At 40.2% G+C, this 18058-nt stretch overlaps 1 protein-coding gene across 2 annotated transcripts in view; it reads left to right on the forward strand.

Annotated features, from left to right (window-relative positions):
- The window catches only part of SORCS2 (sortilin related VPS10 domain containing receptor 2), a 175954-nt gene that overhangs the window by 895 nt on the left and 157001 nt on the right, over positions 1–18058 (forward strand). The window lies entirely within an intron of this gene.

The following is an 18058-nucleotide window of genomic DNA, read 5'->3' on the forward strand; positions in this document are numbered from 1 at the left end:
GGGCAAGTATGGTTTTCCTTAGGCAAGTGTGGTTTCCCTATGGGCAAGTGTGGTTTCCCTATGGGCAAGTATGATTTCTCAATGGGCATGTGTGGTTTCTGCATAGGCAAGTATGGTTTCCCTATGGGCAAGTGTGGTTTCTCCATAGGCAAGTGTAGTTTTCCTTAGGTAAGTGTGGTTTCCCTCTGGGCAAATGTGGTTTCTCCACAGGCAAGTGTGGTTTTTGCATAGGCAAGTATGGTTTCTCTATGGGCATGTGTTGTTTTTCTGTGGGTAAGTATGGTTTCTCTATGGGCAAGTATGGTTTTTCTGTGGGCAAGCATTGTTTCTTCATGGGCAACTATGTGGTTTGCCCATGAGCAAGTATGGTTTTTCTATGGGCTAATATGGCTTCCCTATGGGCAAGTATGGTTAGCCAGTATAAATTCATGTTTCACTAGTCCTGCTGGGAATGGAAGACATTTGGACATTCCTCCTGGACAAAAAAAAAGGGGGGGTTGAAATGGAGGAAAAAAGAGAAGGTCTGCCCCCCCTGCTCTGAGGATAACTGCTGAGCCCATAGAAAGTGGGGTGTGTGGGGGGACCCTCTTCCCACTCCTCTCCCCAAATGAACACATGACCAAAACTTTTTTTTGGGGGGGGGTCTTTAGACAATCCTCCCTCCTCTCCCCTTCCTTTGAGAAGAGTCTCCTCTTCCTGACTCTCTCGGGGGACAGCAAGACCTGAATGGGCTTTTCGAGTCTCCAAACTGGGTTGGGAGAAGTTGGGCCCCTAATAGACCACTCTTTCTTTGGTCCTCCCAGCCATGTTAACTGCTCTCCAAGGGTGACCGGATGTCCTCCTTTCACAGGACATGTCCTTCATTTCAACCTTCTGGCCAGTAGAAATTCCCAAATGGTCCTCCCTTTGGAGCATGACAAAGAAGCATGGATTTATATTGATATGAGTGTTTTTTAGCTTTTCGTACATTCTGCAGTGCCTTGTCCTCCTTTGCAGTTTGGACAGCTGGCCACCTTGACCCTGACCCATGGGGACTCTGTGGATGAGACATCTCCAACACATGCCCTCCACTGCTCTGCTCAGGTCCTGAAAACTCAGTCCTGTGAGCTCCCTTATTGAGTCTATCCATCTGATGTGCTCTCGTCCTCTCTTTCTACTTTCCTCCACCTTTCCTAGCTTTATTATCTTTTCTAATGAGTCATGCCTTCTCATGATGTGGCCAAAGTATAATAGCTTCAGTTTGTTCGTCTAAGCTTGCAGGGAGATTTCAGGGTTGGTCTGTTCAAGGACCCATTTGTTTGTCTTTTTGGCTGTCCACAGTATCATCAGTGCTCTCCTCCAGCCCCGCATCTCAAATGAATTGATCTTCTTCCAATCCGCTTTCTTCACTGTCCAGCTCTTGTATCCATACATGGTGATGGGGAACAAAATGGCTTGGACAATTCTAATTTTAGCGCTCAGGTGTATTTCTTTACTCTTTAGAATCTTTTTTAGCTCTTTCATGGCTGCCCTTCCCACTCCTAGTCTTCTTCTGATGTCTAAGGGTGTGAATTTGGTCCTGCTGGGGTCTTTTCAGAATGAGGTAGAGGCTTATTAAACTTCCCAGATGGTCCCAGGTACAATTTGCCTGCTTGCTGTGCGTGCAACACTTCTTCTTAAGACATACCTTTTCCTTCCCAGAGCACTTTGGGAATTTTCATCTCTTAGGAGAAAGAAGTCCACACTGAGAGACTTGCTGGTTAGCAGTGTGTGCAGAGGCACACACTTTTTGCAGAAAAGCAATGCCCTGGAAGTGGAGGGCAGGGGAGGGCCCTGATATTCCCTAAGTTTGTACAGTATTTGTATAATATAGGGCTCACCCAGGGCCTTAGGCACTTCCCTAAGTCTTTGGGAATGCCTACTGCGTGGATGACTTGACCAGCCTGTCATCCCAAATTTCCCTTTGCTGATTTCTCACTAATTTCGTATAGGTTTTCACTTTGCTCACTCCAGAAGAGAGAAAAAGAGAGATGGGCAGTGCTAATGGCACTGGTGGAGAGAGCATATTAGGATGTGCATGCAGAAAGCAGGCGGCATGGTCCAGTCATGTGGAAAGTCAGCAGCAATTCTGTTTCTCAGTTTCAATGGGAATGCAATGCTTTATTCACATTAGAAAGTGTCTGCCTGGGACAGAGAAAAGATGGCAACATCACACCTATTCCTTTCTGGCGGTCAGGGTGAGGAGAGTTACTGATTTTCAGACTCTCAAGGTACAGTTTGCACCATTGCTTCCCATTTGCCTTTTGTTTGTTCCTCACTGTTTGCTGTTGTTTCCATATACCCTAAAGGCACCTGATCCTGTCTGATCTTGGAAGCTAAACAGGGTCAGCCCTTCTTAGTACTTGGAGAGGAGACTGCCAGTAAATACCAGTTGCTGTTAGGCTATATTTCCAGAGGAAGGAGCTGGAAAAACTACTTCTGAGTATCCCTTGCTGAAGAAAGCCCTATGAAAGTCATGGGGTCTCCATAAGTTGACAGGTGACCTGAAGGCACATACACACACATGTGTCCCTTGCTCTTTGTAAAGCTCAGGGTAGATTGATTTTAAATCACTGTTTAAAGATGATTTAATCGATGTTTTAAATTATTTTCTTATTTTGTGAACTGTATGTTTCCTGCACAGATGTACTTTAATAGTATTTGAATGTGGACAACAACTAAAGCATAGTAGTTTTCAAATTTAAAAAAAAAACCTCTCTATACTAAGAGGATAAATGTCTTTGATCATGCTGCCTACATGTCACTTTCTCTACTACAGAATGATGCCTGCTTCCAGACAGTGGATACAATGGATGGATTTTTTTTTTGGCAGTCTCTGTACACATGAAGGCATAATGAATAAGCCAAATGATATGTAATTTTGGCAACTAATCATCATATAATTAAATGCATTGTAGAACTGGTAACAGGATTAATAACAGGGATTGGTGTGTTGGACGGTTGAATAATTAAAATTAAAGTTGAAGACTAGGCAAGGGGTGCTGACCATTTACCATACACTTCTTCCTCTCCCAACAGCAAGTTCTCCTCAGGGGGCAGTTCTCCTTGGGGGTCAGGGAAAAAGATCTTGGAACAATAATACACCTCAGAAAAATCTATGAAATTAATGGGGTTGCTTTAAGTCAAGGCGCAACTTGAAAGCCCATACTTCGATTTTGCTTTGCATGCAAAAGCTGAAACCCTGGAGAGCTGCTGTCAGTCAGTGTTGAGGAGGCTGTGGTAGATGAACCACTGGTTTGACACTATAAAGCAGCTTCCCATTAGTATTATCATCTCCACCCCCATCTGTACTTAAATTTTCGCCCCCTTTCCTTGCTATATATGTGGTTGGGGTAGTCCCACATTTAAAAACATCTGCTTTCACCTACGCACATTAAAAAGACATTTGCTTTCACCTAAATAAAATTTGAACCTAAGCAAAATTGTACCAGTTACTTCTTGCATGTCCTGGTTCAAACTGTGGGGGGAAACCACTTTCAAGAATTAACCTCACCATCCTCCTCAAAGGTCTGTAGTTTTGTGTAGATGTGGATGCTTAGCTTACTCTTTTCAGCAATTTTATTTTGATAGCCTGTGGTTATCAGTTTCTTAGACTACTAAAGCAAATTCTTTACTGAATATCTACACTTATAGTTACTTTAGCAGCATAAATGATATTAGTTCTGTGTCAATACCTTGTTTGTTAGTTTCATTTTGTCCAAGATTTCTCTCTCTCTCTCTCTTTCTGTGTGTGTGTGTGTGTGTAGATTCAAAGGGATGGCAGAAATTATGCAATTAAATATTTATGTGACACAAACACACACAAGAAAATTAACCTTTTCTCTGCATTTTATTGATAAGGAGTTGGATCTGGACTACATTAGTCATGCTTTAGTCACATTCAGATAAATGAGACTTGGAATTAGGTTCCATGTAGGCTGTGTATTGCTGTGTGCTTTTCCATATTTGCAATTACTATTGTCTTAGTTTTCCTTTGTAAATTTCCATCTTCATTTTCCTTTGTAAATTTGCATCCATTCATTCTTCCTCTGCTGAAAATGTGCAGCCATCCAAGTGCATGCAAAACCGATGGATGGCTACATGTGCAATAATGGTCATTTGTAGGAATTTCTGATGTTGCTGTTAACTGCCCTGTACTTGACTCCGGCTCATGGCAACCCTGTGGATGAGACACCTTCAAGATTCCCTGTCCTCCATTGCTCTGCTTAGATCCTGTAAATTCATACAGTTGGAGCTTGGTATCTGTGGGGGATCTATTCTGGACCCCGCTGCAGATACAAAAAATACTGGACCTCAAGGCCTGTTGTCCCTAATGGCAGTGTGACTTCTAATATGGCTGCTAATGTGGCCATGCACACAAACCACCATTGGGGACAATGGGGCTTGCTGTATGCAGGCGCTTAAATTTGCAGATGGCCAGGTTGCGGATAATGAAACTCCACTGCATATGTGTCCCTATCACATGCTATCCGACAGGAATGAGGAGTATTTTAATCATGTACACTACATGGTGTATATCATGTCTCAGGAGTCCTGTGTGTGCATGTGCACACCTTCAAGTTGCCTGTTGACTTAGGCAACCCCATGAATTTCCTAGGGTTTTTTAAGGCAAGGAATACTCAGAGGTGGTATTGCCAGTTCCTTCCTCTGAAATATATCCTAACCGCTCCTGGTATTTGTTAGTGATCTTCTATCCAAGTACTAACCAGGCTGACCCTGCTTAGCTTACAAGATCAGACAAAGTCTGATGAGACATGGCAGTGATGTCTAATTTAAGCCTCACTGATTTTGATAGAATTAAAGCATAACTAATTTATAGCATAATCCTGTACGTGTCCCTCACAAGTAAGGCTCACTGAGTTCAGTGAAATCTATTCTCAAGCACTGATGTCTGTTGTGGTGGGTACAATAGGTAGTCCTCCAGATGCTCTTGAACTGCAACTATTGGCTACCCTAGCTAGGACTGATGAGAACTGTACTCCAGCAATATCTGGAGGGCCATGGTTTCCCACTCCTGTAGTCTGTATCTAAATAATTAGGAGACATTCATTGTACAATCCAGTTTTCAAGCAGAACAATTTCTTTTCATTTCACTTGCAAAGAAGGCACACAGAAAAGAGCACTTACCATCAAAATGTTGAAAGAAGAATTTGGCAGAGCTTAACATAAATGTGTGTGTTCTATTCATTCTTTCAGACAAGGAAAAGTTCTCTGCTTTGGCAGTTAACTTCTAATAATACTTTCCATGATATTATTCAGCACCGTTTTGAGCATAATGTAATGTTTGCATAATATGTATGTATTATAGTCAAGTTAAAAAATTAAATTAAAATTTTAGTATTTTTGCATCTTACAAATATATTGGGTAGATTTATATTATGTACAAAGTGAACAGAAAAGGATGTGAACACATAAGTATGAAGTAACAAATAATAATGGAAAATGTGGGGCTTTGCACACACGATTATGTAACTAATTCAAAATCACAGTGTATGTTCTGATAAAAATAAAAGTTCAAAATATGAACAGACAAGATTAAATTTCAAGCATGCATTCATACTGTGTCCTTAAATCTAACAATGAGTATCTGGGGGTGTGGAGAATGCTGTCCTGCAGGTTCACTGAAGCCAGGACATGAAGTGTGGTGGGGGAAGTTTGGCAGACCTTTTTTGAAAGCAATAGGGAGATCACAAGTCAGCTCTGTCCCTACTTGACCCTGTAGATTCAAACTACAGGAAAAGAGATTCCATCTAAACATTAGAAAAAACATTCTGACACTAAGAGTTGTTCAACAGTTGAATATGCTGCCTCAGAGTGTGGTGGTGGAGTCTCTTTCTTTGGAGGTTTTTAAACATAGGCCGGATGAGCATCTGTTGGGAGTGCTTTGATGGTGTCTTCCTGCATGGCAGGGGGTTGGTGGATGGCTCTTGTGGCTCTTTCAACTCTATGATTCTGTAATTCTACCTGGAACATTCTTTTTGGAGCCTACCATCTGCAGGTTGCCCACCTCTTTGGATCCTACAGTCTCCCCCAGGAGTTTACTCCCACACATTTTGTAGAAGTTGCAAATTGAAGGAGCTCCTACCATATCCAAAAAAATGCATCCCAGGTACATTAATATTGCCACTTTTTCTATGATCCAAGCTTGGGTCAACCAATTCTGCATTAGATAATAAGTGATCTCAGTATCGCTTTTATATTGTTCCATAGCTCGTGATTTGTTGTTATAAATATCACTTGAAATGCATAGTCTTGAAATGTGAACATGTAGGAAATGAAGGTTCAGCTGCCTTTATTTGAATTTGAACTTTATAAATCATATATGGATCATCAAACAAAAGTTTACAAAGATTATCTTGGTTTTCCCTCCTCTTGGATGTATTTTCTATGTGAAATGATTACATCTGTTAGAGTGCTATTCCTGTTGCTAGAACTGTATATATTTAAAAATTACAGTCTACATTTCTTTGTAAAATAAACTCAAAGCAACTTGGAAGGAACAGAAAGATCAAGAAACAAGATGGGTAGTCATTAATTTGTTAAACAAAAGTTTGATGATGGAGGACATAATTTTATATAGGGACAGCAAAATAATGAAGCTAAGAAATAGCATGTGGAAGATAACAATTTAAGAAAGATTTTTCAGTATCTGAATATTTTTTTGTCCTCTGAAGTAAGTTTGACAAAGAAATTTTGAGTATCTAAAACAGGACTGGGCAAAGTGTGGACATGGAATACTATGTGGACCCCAAAGTTGGTTTTGTGGTCCCCAGTTCCCCCAGACCATCTTTTTTTCTAGCCAATGAGGGGATGTGTATCCCCCACCCCTATATTAACACTGGCTTAGGTTAGTTGTCTGGCTGTTTAACTGCAATCCAATACTGTAAAATATTTTTAAATATGAGTGGCTGTCTCAATTTACCTTTCTTATTCAATAAGTGTCATTTTGTTAACAAGGGCAGTAGGAAGGATTGGTTGCTCTCTTGCCTCTGACCATTGCAGAGCTATCCTATGAGCTTAGTAAAGCTTTTCCCACCAGCAATGAGGATTATGTGTAATAATCTCTAAAGAGGATCGTGAACAGTCATTACATCAGTGACAAAGACTACTGCTTGCCTAGTGGGTAGAGAGTGTTGGATTAGGAGCATGGAGAGACACATTTAAATTCTCATTCTGTTATGAAACACACTAGGTAACACTGGGCCAGTCACACACCACGTCTACCCTACCTGTCGTGAGGATTAAGAGGAGGATTATGTATGTTACCCTGAATCCTTTCTGGAAGAGTCAGTATAGAAATAAAATGTGCAATTATATTTTTAACGTGGTTGTTTCAGTTATTTATTATATTTATTGTTGATTCTTTTTCTCTTAAATGCTTTAAAATGCTCTGTCATAGTTTGACTCATATCCAATTGCTCAGTTGTTGTTGTTGTTGTTGTTATTATTATTATTATTATTATCCTTTATTTATAAAGCGCTGTAAATTTACAGTTGATTTTTTTGACCAGACATTTCTTAGTCATAGCAGTGACCCATTGCAGAGTCAGGAAGCTTAGCATGGTGTTCTTGGGAATGGGTAGGGAGCAATACTTCCGTATCCCACATACCTTTTATAAAGCTGTAGTCTATAGACATGCACAAATACACATACCTTGCTCGTTGGTTGTTTTGGAACCTTGCAAGCTCTGACACCATTAGCATGTAGCACAATGGGTTTCCCACAGAATTATATTATCTTTTCCTCAATATACTGGATAGTGGCTTCTCTGGCTTAGCAGTGGCTGATATGATCCCAGAGTAGGACTTTAGTGGTGGTGTAGTACTAGAAATTGGGTGAAAATTAGGCCCCTTCAGGATGACTTTTAGGTGGGCTGGAGATGCAAGCAGTACTAAGGCCTCCAAGATTCACCTCCTTGCTGATGAATGATTTGTTCTCCTTTTGTATGGAGCAGTGGAAGGATTTTGCAGGTACAGCAGCCCTGTACGCTGGTGGTAACAGTGACAGTATCAGTGATCATAACCCCTTGGCTGTATAAAACTTATTTGGAAAAGCTGAGAGATGTCTGTCAAGTGGATTATTTATTTTTAAAGCATTTTTGCCTCATTCTTCAGCTACAAAGGCTTTAAAAGATCAATAATGACAGTTCCTGTTCTCAGGCTAATTAGTTTCTTGTAAGGAATTTGGTACAGCCAGTAATTATTACTATTCCCTTAAGACACTGAATCTGTTTTAAAAAAAACCAGTCAAAGAGGATGGAAAGGACTCACTGTAGAAATCCATGTGTAGTAGAAGATATCTGTAGTTACTGTGATATAGATCGTGTTACAGAGGTCCATGTTTTCATCTTCTAATATAATTTGTCTTAAACTATCACTGCTGTTTCATAGGAAAAAAAATGCTCATTTCAGATATTATAGTCTTGAAATATATCTGCTTTGTTGGAAAATAAATAAACATCCATCCTGCTTTACCTTAATAAGTGTGACAGCTAAATGAAGATTGTTCAGAAAGCCAATAAACATCTGAAGACTAGATGCTGAGGGCAAGCAACAGGCAGAGTTGTTTCTTTAATGCCCGGATTATGAGTTTTCTGGAGGCCTCTGGAACAAGATGCTCAGCTAGAGAGGTATCTGTCCTGATCTAGAATGGATGTTATTATAATTTAAAATGCTATGCATTATGAAGATGAATGTTCTTTTATATTTTTTAAAAAAAAGCAATCAGAAAAGCTGATCTTTACTTTGGGATTAATTACTAATCTCATTATTTTTTAAAATTTACTTTTTAATTTGGCCATTTCCCTGTATAGATAGTTTGATGAGGTAATTCTTTTTTAAAAAAGAGATCAGTCTTCTCAGTGCACATTAAAAATCATGCATTCTCTCTCTCTCTCTCTCTCTCTCTCTCTCTCTCTCTCACACACACACACACACACACACACACACTTTCAGGACTTTGCAAGCTCTTTTTAAAAAAAAAAAAAAAACCTTTTTTCCTGGCAAGTTTGCGAAGATTTCCCTATGCTTCTTCAGTGTAGCAAAATAGCAGATCCAGCATTCTTTCTCCGTCTAAGCAAAAGGATTAATGGGTCGGGTGGTGCAAAAGTACGTATTGAATGAATGAAGAATTCCCACCAGAAAAATCAGGCAATGAATCAAAGAAAATATCTTGCAGAGAAAATGGAAGAGAAAAATCATGTTACGGAATCTGCCATTTCTTTGAGAATCATAGCTTGTAGAAGTATTGCAGCAATTTCAACATCAAGTTGTATTTCAGAGTCAAAAATCCAGTTTGGATGTCTTGGTAAGTCAGGGAGATATTAGAGATTACTGCGTGAGCCCTGTCCTCACTGCAATCACGCTTGTTAAAGAAAACAGAATTATACCTGTTAGTAAACAGCCATTATCACACATCATCTCAATAATACTACTGTGGCTACATCTGCCAACCTGCTGTCTTCCTGACTCCCCCTTAACCCCATCTCCCTGCCCTATGCTCTACCCAGCATGCCTTTTGGGCTATTTTACTTTATTTTATATTTTTCACACACATTCAGCTTTTCTACTGTGATTTAAGAGTTTTTTTTGGGGGGGGGGGGAGAGAGGAAAATAAATAGGAGGAAAAATAAAGGCAACCAGCCTGCTTGGGAAAAACAGGGGAGAAGGTGGAGAGGAGGAGACACAGACACCACATGATTGCCAATATTGCACCTGCCCTTGCAGTGATATTTTGCACTTGGGGACTAGCATGATTGTAAGCCCATTGATGGGTTGCAACTGCCCCGGCAATAACATTTCGCACTTGGGGACAAGCATGATTGAGAGTTCATGGTCAGGTTTCCCCTGTCAGTGAAAAGGGACGTCCTAACCATGCCTCAGAGACATAGCAGGTATAGGTTGGAAGTGTCATTGTGCAATAAGTATCACCAAAGTTGCTTTTTTCCAGCTCTAACCACTGTTTAAAAATCATGTGTGATGAAGTTCATTGTTCACGAGTGGTATGCTATGAATGACCATAAACAGAAGTGGCTGAAGAAAACACAGATCTTCCATCCATGTTTACTTAGCATGGCGAGTAACTACCCCAGTTCTGAGGGCTGCATTTATTCACCCACTGGACCTTGGAAGTCTACACTTCTCTCACAGCCCCCTAGGACCAGTGGCATCACTAGGGAGTGCAGGGGGGTGGAGGTGCAGGGGTGTGGCCCGACACTTTGATCGCCGCTCCCTTCACACCAGGTGACATCAGTGCCTAGGACCCCCCTTTTAATAATTAACCCCCCCTTTTTTGATGAAAAAGCCCCCACATTATAACTGCATAGAACCATTTAGTAGAGTTGTTTCAAATGATCAAGGATCTGTTACAATCTGATCCAGAGGAAAAGGTTTAACTATTTGCCCACTATTTGCCCACCATTTTTGATTGGATTCACTCTGACTTAAATGCCAGAGTTGATACAGTCCTGATGGATGTAACCTTGGCTCCAGTATTGATGGATACTGTTCAGTTTGTGCAGCCTGAGGATGTGGGCAGGATCCTTGGAGAGACGAGAGCCACCGCATGTGTACCAGACTCTTGCCTCTCCTGGTTAATTAAACAGGCCAGTGGAGGACTGGCTGAGTGAGTGAGTAAGGGAAGTGACTAATGCCATTCTTTATAAAAAGAATGATAAAAAGCGTGTGCATTGAAAGAAGCTCAAGTACCAGTTTCATTGAACTGTGAGCTCTCCCACTCAAGGTCGCTCTGAACATTGTGAGTTTGCAGCAGAGAAAGCATTTCCACGTTTTTAAAAAGTTGATGGCTGGTAGGAGATCCTCAAGTATGACATGACTATTTACACATAATTCCCATGCATTTCTCTATATTGTACAGCTTTTCATGTACATTTTGAGTTGAAAAAGGTCATAATGAGAGGAAATGTTCTACCTCAAGAATTTCTCATGGCAATGCGAAATCTGCCATGAAAGTACTAAGGTATAACATTTTATTTCTTGCTGCAAAAGAATCATAAGTGGAAGTGGAAAAGCTTAAGTTTAAAATTACCCTTTTGGTTACCCAAATTGATGTTCACACACATCTTTCACACAAATATCAAGCAGGAAGGGATGCTTGACAAAAGGTATCATTAAGTTTATTTGGGTTATGAGTAGTTAGAATTCAGTTCCTTATGCTCAAGTGCAGACCTATTAATTCAGTACTTCAAAGAAAAATGACTTATCTAATAAGAATATTGCAAAATAGTAAATATTGCTCTTGGCTAACTGAGCAACTTAATAGATACACAACACAGATGTATAACTCATTAAGAAATGTCAGACAAGAGGAAGCTATGTCTGCAGAGAGAGCTAGCCAGTCACTAAGCAACTAGGAGTGAGGAGCAGGCCTTCACCAAAACACAGCTGCAGTGAAGCAAATTGGTGTTGAGGTGAAGTGGCAAAGTCACGGAACCAGCTGTGTATAGTGTGCAGGGGGGGATTTTTAAAAGCGCTAGGAAACAATGATGTTACATCGATTACCTTTTGCAAAGCCGCATACATTTCAGACAGTCTTCTCAGCAGCTCTCTTCAACGTATCAAAAGTCTTATTTCCAGCCTCTTACAATTTAACTCCATGTAATGAACCTCTGGTAGCCTCTATTCCTGAGCAAATCAAATTTGGAGGAGGGTACCTTGAAAAAGAGAAGAACTACGAAAGAAAGAAGAGAGCTTATTTCCCCTTGCAACTCCACTTTTTCAAGTCAGGTGTATCTGGGTTGGTTTGGGGACATATATTTGCCTGACAGAAGATGCATGTACAGTCGGCCCTTCCTATACACGGATTTCTTATACATGGATTAAAGCATACACGGTTTGAAAATGTTCAAAAAAAGTATAAATTTCAAATATCAAACCTTGATTTTCCAATTTTTATAAGGGACACCATTTTGCTGTGTCGTTATATTTAATGGGACTTGAGCATCCACGGATTTTGTTATCCACAAGGGATCTTGGAACCACACCCCAGTATATAACAAAGGTCCACTGTACTTGGAGGAGGAAAGTCAGTTTTGAGGTGTCCTATTCACATTGAACCTAGACAATGAGGATATTGAAGTAGTAAAAGAGTTCCCATACCTTGGATGAAACATTGATTAGAATGGAGACTGCAGCCAAGAAATCAGAAGAAGACTAGGGATGGCAAAGGCAGCAATGAAAGAATTAGAAAAGATCCTAAAGCGTAAATATATGCAACTGAGCACTAAAGTTAGAATTGTTTAAGCTATTGCATTCCCTTTTACCATGTATGGATGTGAGAGCTGGACAGTGAAGAAAGCAGATAGGAAGAAAATCAATTAATCTGATATGTGGTGCTGGAGAAAAGTGCCAAGAATACTGTGGACAGCTAAATAGACAAACAAATGGGTCTTTGAGCAAATCAAGCCTGAAATCTCTCTGGAAGCCAAGATGAGCAGACTGAGGCTGTCGTACTTTGGTCACATAAGGCACGATTCATTGGAAAAGACATAATGCTAGGAAAGATAAAGGGAAGTAGAATGATGTCCTGAACCTGCATGGCTCCCAGCGCTGTGGGCAAAGGAACCACTTTGATGGCCTCCAGGAAGGGAGACCAGAAGCCCTTGCAGCCGATGCAGGGCACTGTGACATCAGATGATAGGTGAGGCCAAAGGGATTATAAAATTGGTGCACCCTTCCACATGGTCTCCTTTGGGTGTAGTTCCTCTGGAACTGCCTCGCTAGGGTCCGAAGGGCTGGGGGCAGGGAAAGACTATGCCCTTGAGGTTGGTCTGGGGACTTTCTCTCACGTGTAAACTGTCTTGGGTGGGAGCATTCAGATTTGCTTTCCACAAGAAGGCCGGTCGGGGAGCAGCCCAGTTAATGGATTGCACCACCAAGGTCAAGTGTCACCCATGGGAAGGCTGTGGAGGTGGTCAGTGAATGACTACTGGCTGAAGCTGAACCCACATCAGATTGCTCCCCCTATTGCTTCTTCCAGGAATATCACATTGTAAACAAGTCAATAAAATGACTCTTATTTAACACCAGCCTTGTATCTGGTCTTGTTATTCTGGGTTGTTCATCAAAAAGAGGAAGACCACAAGCTAGAAGGTCATAGGAAATTAGGATTCACTACCTTATTATCAAGTGCAGACATATTAATTTAGTATTTCAAAGAAGAAATGACTTATCGAATAAGAATATTGCAAACCACTGAATGTTGCTCTTGGCTAACTGAGCAGCTTAATAGACTCAATTAAGGAAGCCACAAGTATGAATTTGCAGGACTAAGCAGAACAATGGAGGACAGGGGTCTTGCAGATGTCTCATCCATGGGGTCACCATAGGTTGGGCTTGACTGGAGGGCAGTTAACAACAGCAACAACAAGAAAAATTAAGCACTCTATTGTGTTTTTCACCAACGACTATACTTGATTTAAAAAATCTGATCCAAAGTATCTTTGTGATACTTGAAGGATTAGGGGGAAAGTGGGATATTCCAGATTAAGGTTGCCAAATTGAAACAGGAATTAACTCTTGTACCTTAAATTGTTGTGTAGAAGTTTTGTTTATAACACAAGCAGGTACTTGCAGAAATCCCCTATTCTGGATAACAGTTAAAGGCAGATTTAACAAGCAAGGTTCTTAAAAGCTGGTGGAGCACTGAGTAAACTTATACAACAGCTCAATGTGCATTGAAAAGTCCTGTTTGAAATCACTGGTCAGCATTTACAACCAGTTAGAGGCTCCCACTTTGTGCTACTGACAGCCCCAAGCATGGTTGCTTATTTGTTCATTTGTACATCCATAGCCTACATCAGAATTCAAAGTGTGATAGAATGAAAGAAACCTTTGTAGTCTGTATCATGAGAATCATTGCATATGAATCCTCTGAATCGCTGCACCCTAACACCACAGCTCAACAGCAGAGATGGTGGCAGCATGCTTGCAGAAGCAGGGAAGGGATGGGGTTTTATATATGCTTTTATTAAAAGGGATTTGCATATTTGCATCTGAGGAAGTAGACTCAAGTCTACAAAAGTCCATGCTTCCAGTTTCTTTCTTTCAGTTCATCTCGAAGGTGCATACTGTACTGATTTTCCAGAGTAATACAGCTATGTCTTTGAATTATGCTTTTATGTTTGTACTATTCACTTTAGTTTCACTACTACTGTCTGCCAGTATATCATAGTTCCTGTAGGATTTCTTTCCCCTCTTAGGTTTGTGGTTCTATAGCTTCAACCTACCGACGGCCCCAGCTCCTATGTAACACCTTAGCTCACTTAGAAGCTTACAGCTCTGTAATTGCTAATTCCACAGTTGCAAAGTCTCTGAAAGGCTTTTACCCACCAGCATAGCCAGTCAAGAGAAGTTGTGAGTGTGAAGCAATAACTTTATTATAATGGAATTAAGATAAACGGCTTCAGATTACTTAGTGTATAAAAGCATGTGGTTTCAGTTAAGCACTTTCCTGTATGTCACCGTTCCTCAAATAACTACCAATCTCTCCCACCCATATAAGTGTATCTGATATAAATCCACCCTTACCATTTAATCAAAACAACAAGCAAAGTTGATCCTACTTCCTCTAAATTCCACCTCCTACTCCTCAGTTTTCAAAAGCGTTCTTTCAAACTCAAAAAAATCACCTAATATCTCCAATGTTGCAAACACTCTTTCCTTCTCAAAAGGCTACAGTCATCTCTCCCGATTCGCGAGGCAAGCCAGAAAGGATGTGTGTAGTGCCGCACGTGGGAATGCGCCACCATTGTAATCAATGGGGCTCCAATATTAGCAATATTCCCGATTCAGAGGGGTTGAGAATGGACCCCCGCAAATCGGAAGGGATGACTGTACTTATCTTAAACTATCTAATATACTCTCATGCATATTTCTGTAAACATCATGGGATATAATACAGTACCAAGAGAAACAATATTGAAAAACATTGCCAAGCAATAGCTGTAGCTTGTGGTGGGGATAGACAGATGGACAGACAAACAAAATACAGGTCTCCTAAATAGGAATTGTGCTATCTCCAATAATTTTTTCCTTCAGTCTCCAAATTTCTAGTATGGCAATAACTTAAAATGCCAGTTGAAATATAGCAATAGAAGCAGTTGAAATACAGCTTAGGCATCCAAAGAAAAGGAAAAGGTGGTTACCAAGGGAATGCAAACACAGCAGATGTAAGAGTTCTAGGTGTAAACAGTTTTCAGTGTCTCTCCTTGTTGCTAGAAATTTCATGACTGAAGGAAAATTTTATTTTGGGGGGACAGAACTTTTATTGGGAGGGGCAATTCTCTCATTCTGTCCTCCAGGATGTACACCCCTGTTTAAAAAATAATGTTTATATAGATTGCAGAATGTCATAATCAGCTTTCATTTAATAAAAACTAGATAAGTTGACCAAATTGAAAACTGGAGAGGTCTTCCATACTTTCAATGGATTTGTAGAAGAAGGAATTTCAGCAATGTTGTTTGTCATCCAACCAAGTAACCTGCTGAATTTCCTGCATCTACACAACCATGAAAAGTATGGAAGCTCTCTCTAGTTTTCACTCTGGCAATCCTACAATGATTACAGTGCTCACTGAATAATTGTACAGTATGGGCATGGCTTTGTCACTGGAAGCCAGCCAACAGGGAATCTTAGATGCTGGAATCAAGTTTCCAAGTCCTTCCTACTTCTCCCCACAACATCCTTCCCCAAGATTTTAAAGGTTCAACTTGTTTTCTGTTGAAGCACTTCAATTCCAGACCTGCAGATCTGAACCATAGTGTGGTTGTGGTATGCATATTTTAAAGAAGGCATTCAGAGTCTTATGAGGAGAAATCCTATGGGATACTATGTTACTGTTTCTGTGTTTGCTGTATTTTATTGTGTTTTTATTATTAGCATATGTATGCTGCTTTCTTTAAAGTTGTAACAAGCCAAATAATGGCCCAGTACTGTACACATGGGTGGTGAAATGCTGCTCCTGTTTGCTGTGCAGGCTGCACAGATGTGCACTTAAAAAGGAGCCGCTCTGGGTGACTCCTTTTTTGCGCTGTCATAAGGGCTGCAGCCTTATGATCTCGCTTCTGCTGACAGGTGTCTGTATGCGGTGCCACAGCTGCACAGCTGCGGTGCCCGCTGTATGGATGGATGCACGCACCTGTGATGTCACTAGGGCTGGGCGCCTCTGGACGCCCAGCCCTATCGAGTCCTAATATCGCCACAACGTGCCCATCTGTACCAGACCAATGTTATCTTTCTTTGAAATCTCATGCATTTACCATTATTTTAAAATATATGTGCCTTGGTTTCCAAACTAGTTCAAATGGAACAGAAATTTATTACTAACCACTAGAAGTACCCAGCTCCACTAGTGGCACCACCTTTCTGTGGTGATGGAACTGGGTGAACCTGTGAGACAAGTGTGTAACCATATGATTCCCCCTGGGGGAATTATTAGCTCAATATGGCTGGGTTACACACCCCAGGATCTTCTCTGTGTTTATGGAGGTGAGGGACAAACAAAACCACATAGACAAACTCTCCAAAGATTATATTTTATTTTAAGAGGTAACACACATACACTTTACATACACTCTCACAAGAACTGAGAAATAAAGATGTTAGTGTGGAACAGAATCAGGTCTTCTAATGGAAATACTGTGCCTAATGGTTTCTGCTCCTCTTGAAGATGTTCCTGGGAACATACTGTAGGATCTCAGTTGCTCCCTGGCAGCATGAGTTTGGCGAGCGAGTGAGGGGTCTAGCAGAATGGAATCTGGCAGAGCTTCTGCCTGTGCATCAAGCTAATCCACCAACAAACAGAAGTTTGGGGTTTAAATAGGGTTTTTGAACCCTGAGGTATAGTCCAGCGGTTGTCTGGCTGGATGGTCCAAATCTTTGATGGTCCAAATCTGTGCAGAGGTAGGCATACTAGAACCCTTTTGAATGTCTCTTACCATAAAAACCTTACAATGAGGCAATCCAAAATGAAATAATAGATAGTGACAGAAGATAAGACTTCCAGGTTGGATGGCACTCAGTGAGCTACTGGGGTAGAGCAAAGGATAACTATGAGTAGTGTGTGGCTAATGATGCAGCTAGACTCAAAGGGAAAGGATGTCCAGCCGCCAATGTTCTCAGAGGTGAAAAGAAAATAATGGCCCACAGATTGGAAACAATCAGTATACATTCCAGCCAACAAGAAAGAGGACACCAGGGATCACATTTTAAACATACTCTCCAAATCTGGTGAAAAATCATGTACTTGTTTTTGTCATGATGCTCAAACAAACAGATTAACAGTTGGAAACATCATTTTGTTTATATACGTAGACAAATTAATACAGGAAATGTGGACTCAAAAACACAGACAGAAATCTGATTATTTTATGGCCATTAATCACATAATTGGAAACTGAACCTATAAACCGTGGGGACAAAGGAAGTAAGTATAAAATTGTATGTTTATAATTAATTGCCTGGTAAGATCTGGCTTTCTGGTTTTGTTTATTAATGATAAAATGAAATAAGTGAAGGTGAACAACTAGGAAGGCTAATGGAAATTAGAATTGTATGTGTTCTTTGTACAGAGAAGCAGGGAATTCTATTTTTTTTTATATCTGTAATAAAAATCCAATAAAACAATATAGTACAAAATGAGAAATGCGTATATCCTCAACGAATGAAGACTATGGTTTTCCCTAGAAAAATTATCTCAATAGAAGTCTAGCTGATTGTTTCAGAGTACAGTATTTGAACATAGACTAAAAGGCAAAATTGTGTACAATATGGCACATAGACCAAAACATAAAACATTTCATCCATTAGCAAAGTTACTTATGAAACGATTGGTATCATTTGCCCTAGAAACATTACCTCGGTTGGTTATTTTACAATAACTGAAAGTTAATTACTGGTAGCTGTAAACCGCTTTGATCTTTTGGAAAAGTGGTATATAAATAAAATTTATTATTATTATTATTATTATTATTATTATTATTATTATTATTATTATTATTA

This window comes from Sceloporus undulatus, chromosome 4, assembly GCF_019175285.1.
Source record: "Sceloporus undulatus isolate JIND9_A2432 ecotype Alabama chromosome 4, SceUnd_v1.1, whole genome shotgun sequence".
Taxonomy (NCBI): Eukaryota; Metazoa; Chordata; class Lepidosauria; order Squamata; family Phrynosomatidae; genus Sceloporus; species Sceloporus undulatus.